This window comes from Protopterus annectens, chromosome 1.part0, assembly GCF_019279795.1.
Source record: "Protopterus annectens isolate FY-2018-M chromosome 1.part0, PAN1.0, whole genome shotgun sequence".
Taxonomy (NCBI): Eukaryota; Metazoa; Chordata; order Ceratodontiformes; family Protopteridae; genus Protopterus; species Protopterus annectens.
The window spans coordinates 985,172,114-985,184,634 of NC_056725.1; positions in this window are offsets into that span (position 1 = coordinate 985,172,114).

A 12,521-nucleotide genomic window follows, 5' to 3' on the forward strand; every position below is an offset into this window, starting at 1 on the left:
TTTCTATTAGCGGTAAGAAAGCTGCTCTAATACACTGTGTACAACACTTCTACTGTCCAACTCCAAGGCTGCAAATGACAGCAAGATAAGAACATACACCAAGCAGTTTCTCCTGATAAATGTCCCTCAAGTGTAACACTGTCCTGGATAGTGGTCACTGCTGCCAATACCCAGGGTGACAGATAGAAATCCAGGCAGAGTATGGAAGCAGCACACACATACATCATGAGTTCAGGGCACCCCTGTCAGTGTCACATATGTAAACCTGAATATGTTATTATATTTTGAAACAGTCAGGTAGTGTTAACAGATATTCTCTCCACAGGTCTGCCAAGTACGGAAATGCAAGTATTAGTTTTAAGAAGGCTTTAGTAATACACTGTGTACAAACATTCCACTGCCCAATCCCAGGCCATAGATATATCTAAATTGAGGTCATACTTGGAGAGTAATAAGAACAGTAATGATCAGTACAGTTGTGAAAAATTGAAGCCTATACAGTTGTTAATTGATATCTCTCTCTCTCCCCCACCCTATCTGCACCAATAATTCATACACATAATCAACCGGTATATTTTTCTCTAAAACTACTGTTGGAACATGTGTCCTATTGTTCTACAAATATTGAATCATTTGATTATTAATGTTCCCTGCTCAAGTACTATTATTGGTGGCCTGTTGCTGTCAATATAACCTGCATGCTGTTATGATGCCTACTGTTGTTCCATTTATGCATGTGTTCTGTTTGCTATGCAACTGTTTCAAATCTGTTGGTTTGGGTTAATTGGAACACCCATGCATGCTGTTAAAACTAATTTTGAAATGTTTTTTCCATAACTAAACAACATATTTTGTAAAACCACAACACCATAGCACATCTGGGAAGGCAGATCCCAGTGGATCCACCTGTCCCGCCCTATCTGGCCATGGTACCAAGCCCCAGCACATCTGGTACCTAACCTGGGACCTTCTCATCTGTTAGTCTTGCACCACCTTTGGGCAGAACCACCTCAGGGGATGGGGCCCATCCCCCCCTGCGAATGGGCGCAGACATGAAACTGTCACCCATAGCCAGGTCCGGGATTTGGTGTGTAGTGCCATCCAGAAGAAGTTTGGTGGACAGCTGTGCCAGATTGAGGGCCACCTAGTGCATCTTGAGAATCAGCCTGTCCCTCCTGTTCAGCCCACGGCACAGCCACCTTTGAGGCCATGAAGGTGCAGTGGTGAGTGCCCATGGATGGGAACCTCAGTCCCCACTGTATCCATTTGGGGGCTCATGGGTATCTGATTCCCAACCCGCCTCCCCATCCAAGGTGTTTACCTCCCACATGTTCCATATAATGCCCGTCTGCTGTCTTGTCTGTCTTGTCTTCCTACCCAATTTACCTCCCCAAATATACCTACTATCCTTTCCCAACATTCCACTCTCACCTTAAAAAAAAGGACATCTGTCCCCCCCAAAAAATTATGCCCCATACATAGCTGTTCATTTCACACATGTGTCCACTGGACACATGTAATCTGGTCCAGTTGGCTTGACAACGCATTACTGTTGTCCTTACCACTCCCTCAGGGGTTTGAGTGTCCTAATTCATCTCCAAATCCTGTAGAAATTCACAGCAGTTACTGAAGAAGAAATGGACAGCTATGGACCTTTCCTACACCTGACCTGCACATCCCTAGCTACCTTTCATACTGTACTTCCTTCTGCATGCCCCTTTTTACACCACTTTCCTATCACCTCTCTCTCTCTCTCTCAATATAGATATATATATATATATATATATATATATATATACACACACACACACACACACACACACACACACATATATATATATATATATATATATATATATATATATATATATATATATATATATATATATATATATATATATACACATAAATTTATGTACATAACATGCAGTGCAGTCAGACCTCAGAACCTTCCCTCTCAACCTCTTAGTGTAAGACACCTGTACAAAGGCTGTAAAAGGGGGGAGGTACAGGGACATATTTCATCTATCACTGTTTGGAACTTAGACATTTTCTACAGCAACAGGGTGATTTTCAGCAGACAATTACTGAAGGATATGAGGATGGAAACTGAAATGTTATGTCATTATTTACTGACATAAATCCTTGGATCATCACAGTGATTTACCAGACAAATACAAATAAATTGTGGAACAGAACAAAAGTATGGGCCAAACATCTGGACATTCTGTGAAAATCCTGGCAGTGGAGAGGTATGCTCAGAACCCCTTAGTGCAATGAATCTGGACCAAGCCTGACAAAGTGGAGGGACAAAGGCATGAAATTAGGGACATATTTAAAATACATGAGTAGATAAGCTTAGAAAGTTGATTTAGTAACACTGTATGTCCTAAAATATATTGACTGAAATATCGCAAGTCTGCAACTCAATTGTTTCTCATTAGTTAGTGACCTCAATCTCCACATCATCCTACTGATGATGTCAGGAATACATAACAGTTATGGGGACCAGACCAATGATATCAGCCAGACAATTGGACATCATACAAATGTGTGGACATAACACATTAGGGAAGCTACACTCAGCTAACAAGCAACACCCAAACTACAATCAGACTGACATAACACTACCCAAATCCAGCTCTGGGGCTGTACACATGAATTTGCAAATATAACAGGCACTACAGGGATGTAACACTAGTGGAAAACAGACAGTGGTGTGAAAATGCATACCCAGAACCAATTGCACCATAGTCATAGTAACATACCATTAAGCAAACTGAACACTACAGTATAATGACTATGTGAGCAACAATAAACCGTTTGCCACTCAAACATTACCCCTAATATAATGCCCCATGTCCCAGTAGTGGGAATCTTGAGGTGTTACAGGACATATCACAATTGGGTCTATATTAGATCAGTGAACGCTTAAAAAAGCAAATGCTGATTGATCGAACTTATGTAAGCGGAAGTTTAAAATATCGAAGCAACAGAAACCTGAATTTTTTCCTAGGGAAAGAATTTGGTTGTCAGTTTCTGTTGCTTTGGTATTTTCAGTGTTGTGGTGGAAAGTTACGGGTTGGGCTCAGGTAAGTGTGCGATTGTGTGGATGTGAGTGTTAGGGTGGGTTAGGTGAGTTAGGGTTAGGGCACAGGTTAGGTATGTGTGCAATTGTGTGGACGTGAGGGTTAGGGCGGGTTAGGTGAGTTAGGGTTAGGGAGCGGGTGTGGTGAGTGTGCGATAGTGACGGACCTTAGGGTTAGGGTTTGGGTTAAGGTAAGTGGATAGTTAGTGGTGTGTGTATAGTTTAGTGTAGGGTTAGGTGTCAGAATTTAGGTGTATGTGTGTGGATTGCTGTTTGTTTGGTGTGCTTGTGTTGTGTGTATGTGTTTTAGAACAGCGATTTTTTCCCTAGGAAAAAAATTGCTGTTCTGACAGTTCGAGATTGTAAGCTTTCACTTACATAAGTTCGATCAATCAGCATTCACTTTTTTAAGCGTTCGCTGATCTAATATAGACCCATCACAATCTGCCTGTACAAACATATACAGGTGAAAGGGAACTAGAAAATGGAGCAGCATGCACAGTCAGATAGAAAGGGCTGATGGCACTCACATGTGCCCCCCCTCCCTACACAGCCCAAATAACATGTACACACTACACTGCTACACAATCCTGACAGTCTGTTAACAATGACCAGACATACACAGACTTCTCAAATGTACAGTTTCCCCACAGAATGTATAGGCACAGGATTCATATCAATGGCCACCTCCTTGTTACCTGTCTGGGGGTCTATGCCATCACTAGGATGGTAGCAGGAATGAAGGCAATAAATAATGATACTACATACCTCTGAACCTCTTAGTGCATGGCTTCTGGACAAAGCTTGACATAATTGGGGTACAGAGGCCCAAACACAGGGGTCATATTGGACATATTGCTGTTATAAATTTAGGCAATTGCTGGTGTTACTGGGTTTGTTGTCACATATCTTTTCTGAGGGATATTAAGTCAGTAACATCAAAGGATGTTAGCATGCACTCACTGAATTCCCCAGAATATCCTACTGATTAGCCAAGGACAATGACTGTGTGGGGAACAGATCAAAAACATGAGCCATGCATCTGGACAGTATCAAGGCCTTTGGACAGTATAGAGGCATGACTGCAGTCATGTAAAGGAATGGAAATCCCCTGACAGCTGCCAGACATTTCACCCAGCACTTTTTGAAGCACAGTAAGACTAATATGACACTCCTCCACATCAGCTCTGGGAAATTACCCATGTATATTCAAATACAGCATTCACTACAGGGATGGAATTGTAATAAAAAGCAGATAATGGTGCAAAAATGTCCATCCAAAAACATTTGCACCACAGTCATAGCAACATACCAGTACCGAAAATGAACTCCAGAGTACAACGACTATCTGAACAAACATATCCTGATTGCCAGTCACACACTGCACTGCCAAAATCACAAAGATCACAGTATACAGGGAATCCTGAGGTGTTACAGGACATTTCACAGTCTTCCCCAACAAGCATACAGACCTGATATATCACCAGCAGCTGTAGCGGCATGCACAGTCAGATACCACAAAAAAATGTTGTTCGAGGAACTGACCAAACATAACAGGCAAACATCTGGCCACTCTGTGGACAACATCCCAGTTGAGAGGTACTTCAGAGGCATATCACTGTCAGATGTCAGGTCACTCAGTAAATGCATGCCCAGACTAACCTCTCAATCTAGCAACCTTCCATGTGTATAACAGCACTAATGACATACAATCTGTATTGAAATCTGGACCTTTGTCCAACATGTTGCTGGGCTGTCTCCAAATGTCTTGCCCTGTGAGGTGTTCCCACCTACTGTCTGTGAAGCTATAGCCCCCACACCTTCTTAATGTCCCCTGCACAGGCAAGGAAAAGGGGCAAGGCTCACATGAAGGACGTCCCATATGTTGGAAATAGCAGCAGTGTCCAGGACCATACCACAATACTATGTGGGCACCTACATAGCTGTATGGCCACAGCAATACCTAACAGAACAACATCAACCCCCTCAAGGTAGGCTGAATGCCTGTGGTGGACATCAGCAATACACAACTACCATCATAGGTGGAAATAATTGCAGGATGGGCCAAGAAGGAATAGGTGCCTCACAGGCAGCCATGTCACCTTGTTCTGCAAAAGCAAATAAGGTCACAGGTGATGTACACTAAGGCTCTATTTGAATGAAAACTGGATATGTCCATCAAGGCCAATCAGCAGGCCTTCCAGACATGTGTCCGCAACTCCAGAGGCAACACATATATCAGCTCTGTTGTGGTAGTCAATAACACCACATACACATATGTCATATATATAAACAACCAGCTGCAGACAGGTGAAATTTAAACTTCACCTTTCCTTCCCCCCATAGGTACACATGTGTGTATAGCACCTATCCCCCTCCCCTCATGGTCTGTAATGCCCTCTCAAAGGCAAAACACAGAGGTCTCCATAGGCCTGATACCATTCCTGCCTGCATCCTACATGAACACAGGCATGGGCTCTCATATCCATTCTGTAGTGTAATCAACCACAGCCTGAGCAGTGGTGTCATCCCATCTGCCTAGAGGACAAACAGAAAGTTGATAGAAAACAGGTTATGTACTAGCATGAATGTTCTGAAGGATACACGTCTGAAACAGAAATGTATGCTACTATGTCATGACAGAAGTCCTCAATGACATGGCCAAAAACCTCAGTACTCCCCATTTAATATTATAACATAATATTAATATGCAATAGGAGATAAATAAAAATATACAGCTCAAATCTCCAAACCAAGGTAATGTAGTGGTCAGAGTTCCAGCTTGGCATGCACGCATACATGGTATGAGTACTGCAACAGGCAATCCAATTTTACAAGGGAAAGCAGTATTAAAAGTAATATTTTCATATTAAAATATGTGGTAAGTTATTTTTGTCACCCAGGGTAGTGTAGCTGGTGCAAAATTGAAGTGTGAGTGCAAATGACATGTGATACCACCCATGTATACATGTGTCCCATACAGTATACTTACACCCCTTGATACTGTAATGGAAGCACATTTCATATGTTATAACAGATATACAAAAATATGCATCAAAATATAATATAATATGATATTATAATAATAAAATAATTCCCCCTGGAAACAATATCAGTACTCTTGAAAACATACTTAGTTGCCTCTCTACCCACCTACCTCAGGAAACCATTGTGCTAGGTGACTTTAAAATAGAATAGGCAACCTGTAGCTCTCCTAATCCTATCAATCACATAAATCTTTATGGATTCTCACAAATAATAACCACTCCTATTAGAATTCATAAACCAAGCGGTAAGGAAACCACCCTTCTAAACAGCCATCTTGATACTTATAAACCAGGAACCCTTCCAGATGATATCAGTAACCATGTTCTAACCTATATTATTAAACAAAGAATTCATAACCCTAATACTAATATTTTTAAAACTTCCCATTCTAAAAACACTTTCATCCAGAGAGCTTCCAAAATGAACTGAAAGCATGTGACTGGTCACCAATGTATCATCTTCAACTTGATGAAGCAGTGACCTACTTTAATACTAGATTCCTACAAATCCTAGATTACCATGCCCCCTATCGCTCTTCTCGAATAAGGACCAACATTGCCCCTTGGCTCACAAAACAAACTAGACAAAAGATCTTCATAAGAAATAAAATTTGGGCCAAATGGAGAGCCTCTAAAAGTCCATCAGATCACCTTTACTTTAAACAATTAAGAAATGACTCCAAAAAAGACATTCTGCGAGATAAAAAAACTATTACCTTCACCTCCAACAAACCCACCATCAAAAACCACAAAAGTTCTGGTCAGGCATTAACAAACTACTTCAGCCAGGGCACTCCAAAACTCCTGCCCCATCAGGAGTCAACCATAATAACTCTAACCAAATTCCTGATGCCTTTAATAACTATATTACTGAAGCCATTCAAACCATAGCTAATATATTACCACCTATTACCACTTCCCCATTAAATACCACTAATAGTCCAGCTCCGACCTTTCATATACAACATGTACCTACATCCCTCATTTGCAACCTCCTTCAAAAAATCAAACCATGCACCCCTTCTGCAGACTGTCTTCCAGCTGAATACCTGCAAATTGCAGCTAAAGCCATTGCCTTTCCCATTTCCATCCTTATAAATAGAACAATTTTAGAAAGCACAATCCCCTCCATATGGAAAGTCTTCTACATCATCCCTCTACATAAAGGTGGGACATCTACTGAGCTTTCCAACTTTCGGCCAATCGCCTTACTCTCTCCAATAGCTAAAATAATGGAAAAATGCATCCACAGACAACTACTTGACCACCTTCTCCATAATAATTTACTTGCCAACTGCCAGCTTGGCTTCAGACCATTCCATAGCACAACAACTGCCCTGCTATACTTTTCTGACTGTATAAACAAAAATCATAACAATAACTCTCTTTCCTCTGCACTATTTATTGACCTTTCAAAAGCCTTTGATATGGTTAACTATCACATGCTTATCGATGTACTAAAAGCCCAATCACTTGACCCACAAGCATTACACTGGTTTAAATCTTATTTAGAAAACAGGCAGCAAGCAGTGCTTTGGGATAATAATCTTTCTACACCCCTCTCTGTGAACATTGGAGTACCACAAGGCTCTATTTTAGGCACTCTTCTCTTTTCAATGTTTATTAATGATCTACATGCCAAAATTCCTCAAGCCACCTGCATACAATATGCAAATGACTCTACTTTAATATGTTCAGCCAAGTCCATAACCTCACTCCAGACCCTCACCCAGACAGTATTTAACATTGTTGAAAGTTGGTTCATGCAACACTGCCTCCTTCTGAACCCCAAAAAAACAAAATTATTGCTCTTTGCTCCTACTCAAAAGTCACCACAACTTCACTTCACAGTAACCTCTAACAATGGAACTAACATATCCCCTGACACTACAACTCATCTCCTGGGAATAACAATTGACAACAACCTTAGCTATGATGACCATATTAATACTACTATAAAGTCTGTCAACAAAAATCTAGGCACCCTTTATAGAATCAAATCCTTCCTTACCCCTATAGCCAGACCCACCTGATCTCTATCCTGTTCTATGCTTCTGCAATATATACCAATCTATCTAAAAACAACCTTACCAAACTTTCAAACAGTTACAATAACATAGCCAGATTTGCCATGGGTACCCCTTTTAGAACTCACCACTGTCACAACCTCAGTCAACTGGGATGGTTCTGTGTCCTGACAGAGTGCTCTTCAAACTATCTGGAGATATACAGAGCTGAGAATGTTTTTCTGGCACTTCAGAGTTCTGTACTGGTAATTGTTGTTTGACTAATTTTATATCATTGCTGACTGATTTCAGAGTTGTGCACTGTTATTTTTGCTTCACTGTATAGTTTTTCAGATCTCTGCTGAAGGTGTTTCTCCCCCTCTCCCCCTATTTTTCTGTGTCTTAAGTTGGTATAACTGTTTTTTACATCCTGTGTGTTATCTGACTATCTCAAGGATTACTTGCATAAAATTAGACCGTCTTAGTAACAGCCTGCATATCATTGCTGGAGACTTCATGTGTCCTGACAGAGGGCTCTTCAAACTGTCTGGAGATATACAGAGCTGAGTATATTTTTCTGGCACTTCAGAGTTGTGTACTGGTAATTGTTGTTTGACTAATTTTATATCATTGCTGGCTGACTTCAGAGTTGTGCACTGTTATTTTTGCTTCACTGTATAGTTTTTCAGATGTCTACTGAAGGTGTTGGTTTTCCCATACCCACCCTCCCTCCCTCCCTATTCTTGTCTTGTTTAAATTTGGAGGCTTTTGCAGTTGCCCATCCACACTGTAGATTTGATCTGGGACACTCCCCCCAGTCCCATCTCTTTACCTCATTCTACCTAATAGACTCCTTCTGCACTTGTTTTTAGTCATTTTTAATTTAATTGCATTTTTTAAACTGTTTGGTCTAACATTACTACATACTCAAGTGTGCTAGCTTGCACTGCATTTGAATTGTTTTTACTGCTGAAGTGGTTCTGGCCCAGAAATTGTTGTTATTGGCCGTTTGGGCAGTTTTTCTATCTCTCACAACTTTCTGATTTAAAAGCCCGCATTTGCACTTGTTTACCCCCTTTCCTGTAACTAGTTTAGTCCAGATACAGATTCTTAGTTTTAGTACTTGAATTTGCTTATTTGTGATCAGCACTTGTTCAGAACTTGTTGTAAGCACTAAATTACCTACTAATTACTACAGCACTCAACCTTCCTCATTACCTAGAGGAAAACAGTTTTGGTACTTACTTTCCTCACTTGCTTAAAGAAAAACAGCTCTTGCACTCCCTTTCCTCACTTATCTAGAGGAAAATAATTTTTTATTCAGGCATGTCCAAGGGTCAGCTCCCAGTGTTCTCTCCTGTTTATCTGATGAATATGGGCAACTTGGGGCAATGTAGAAATTGCCTCATGTACACAGACAATCCTCTCCTCCTACCATCCAACACTACAACCTGTGAGAGATGCACTGATCTAGCCAAACTGGAGGTAAAGCTCTCTCCAATCAAGACTGAACTTGACAGTCAAAAGGAGAAGGCAAACACTTGCACCACACCACCCTCATCACATAGTCTCACTAAATCTACACCACCAAAATCCAGACATAGAAACACAAAAACATTCATGGAGGCTCTCAATAATAATCTGCTCAAGCAACAGAGACCTCCAAAGCAGAAATGCAAGCAACCTCCACCCCCCAACACAACCCAAGTGACACATAGCTCGCAGACTCAGTGTGCCACTCAACCACAGCCAATAAAGCAAAACAACGTATCCAACACACTAGTCATAGGTGACTCTATAGTCAGGCACACTGATGTCCCACTCACCAGGCTAAACAAGGAGAAGGTTACTGTCACCTGCCTGTCGGGTGCCAGGATCCACCACATAACCCAAGCACTCAGGTCACTCCACAGCAAGTACAAATATGACTCTGTCATTGTCCATGTTGGTGTGAACGACCTGAGACGTACCTCCCTGGACTACAAGAAAAGAGACATGGAAGAGTTCTCCGATCTTGTAGCCCAGGCAGATATGACCCTAGCCCTGAGTAGCATTCTGTCATCACCCTGAATGATGCGGCAGTACAAGGACAAAATGATTGACTTCAACAACTGGTGAAACTTCTGGTGCCATTCTAAAGGGATCCAGTATCTGTCTGCCTGGGATGACATGGTTGACAGAACATGATGCTTTGCCAGAGATGGCCTGCACCTGTCACCCCTGGGATTCTGGATACTGGCTAAGGTTCTTGCCACTCCTATAGTGCTTTTTTTAGGCAAGGTACAAATGACAAATTCAATACCATAACAGGAACAGGCAAGCAAAAACTGAAGGTGATGCTACTCAATGCTAGATGTCTAAATCTCAAAATGCACTCACTTGAGGCACTCCTTAAAATGAAGAACATCAATATCTGTGCAGTGACTGAGACCTGGTTCAAGGCTCCAGAGATCAACCCTGGACTACCAGGCTATAACTCATACAACACTTTTTGGCCATGTAACCTGGTCCGGAACACCAAAGGCGGGGGTGTGTCCATATTCATTAAGGATATCCACATCTCCAGGCTTGTTGCTCAGCATAATGTAGCTGAGGTTATCCAAGTGCAACTAACTATGGGAAAAACTGCAATCCAAACTCTAGCTTGCTACAGATCACCCACCATGCCCCAAGATTCCCACTCCTCTTTTCTTGATGTACTGGAAAATATTAGGGTTCAAACAAACACCCTAATAATGGGCGATTTCAACTACCCCACCATTAACTGGGAAAACTACTCATGTACCCACTCCTTCATGCAACACTTTCTGGAATTTATAAACTCCAATGCCCTGGATCAACTTATCCACACCCCCATTAGGGGCAACAATATCCTAGATCTAGTCATTACCAACATGAGTGACCGGTGTTCCACACCTGAAGTCAACGCCTCATTGGTCCGATCTGACCATAAGCTAATTACCCTAGCTATCCACATCCTGCCCCCACCCACCATTAAGGAAACCATGGTAAAAAATTTCTCCAAAGCCAACTTCATGCTTCTTAAGACAGAAGTGGTGAACTTCATGACACCCATGCATATGGACAATACAGTTATGACTACTGAATCCTACACAATTGCACTTTATAAGCACTTACATAAGTGCATGGATCGTGCTATCCCAAACATAACCAAGATGCTATCCTCCAAAAAAAGGAAGCCAATCTGGTGGCCCCCTGTACAACAGAAAGAAGAAACTGTTGCAAAAGAGAGTAAAATCCTATGAGTGGAGGAGCTCCCTGGTCAGCCTCAGTAAGAAGCTGCGATCCCTGATAAAATCCTCCAAAGCTAGTTATGAAAACAAAATCACCACTGATTCTAAAGACAACCACAAAGCATTCTATAGCTATGTCAAGAATCTCAAGGGCAGCACTCAGATCTGCTCTGAGTTACAACACAATGGCACTAAATATACAGACCCAACTGATATTGCCAACATCCTGGCAGATAGGTTCAGTGCTAACTTTACCCCCCTCTCACCCCCTAAAGAGCCCATCTCTATACTGGAAAAATACAAAAGTTCCTGGAATCACGGCTGCATAGGTAAAAACCACACTCTCCAAAGCCAAGAACACAGCTTCCATGGGACCAAGCAACATCCAGGCTGCATGCTACATGAACTACAGAACGAACTGGCACCCGATCTATGTACCATGTTCAATCATAGCCTCACCTCAGGCTTTGTGCCTGCTGAAGGGCGCACAGCGACGGTTATCCCACTCCACAAGGGGGAAGCCACTATGGACCCCGGGAACTACCACCCCATTGGCCTGATGAGCCTGGTGTGCAAGACCATGGAACCCATCATCATGGAACTTATAAACAAAGACATTGGTAATCTCCAAACTCTGGACCCCACCCAGTTTGGGTTTGTAAAAGGCAGACCATGTCTCCTAAACCTGTTAGACTTCTTTGAAGCAGTCACCAAAGCCGTAGACAAGGGTAAGGTGGTTCATACAGCCTATCTAGATCTTGCCAACACTTTCAACACCATCATCTAATCTGGAATTATAGATAAACTCACTAAACTAGGTATAAATCCCTTTGTCACAAGATGGGTTGCCAACTGGCTCACTGACAGAACCCACACTATGAAAGTAGCAGACTCCAAATCCAACTTCAGACCAGTGACAAGTGGAGTACCACAGGTTTCAGTCCTGGGTCCTCTCCTGTTTGGTATCTACTTTTCTGAAGTACAGACTAGCACAGAAGGTCTTTGGCTAATGAAGCTCACAGATGACTGCAAACTAGGAGCCATAATTGAAACTCCTAATGATGTGGGCATCCTACAAAAGGGCCTCACTGAGACAGATGCCTGGTGTCAAAGCCATGGCCTCAAG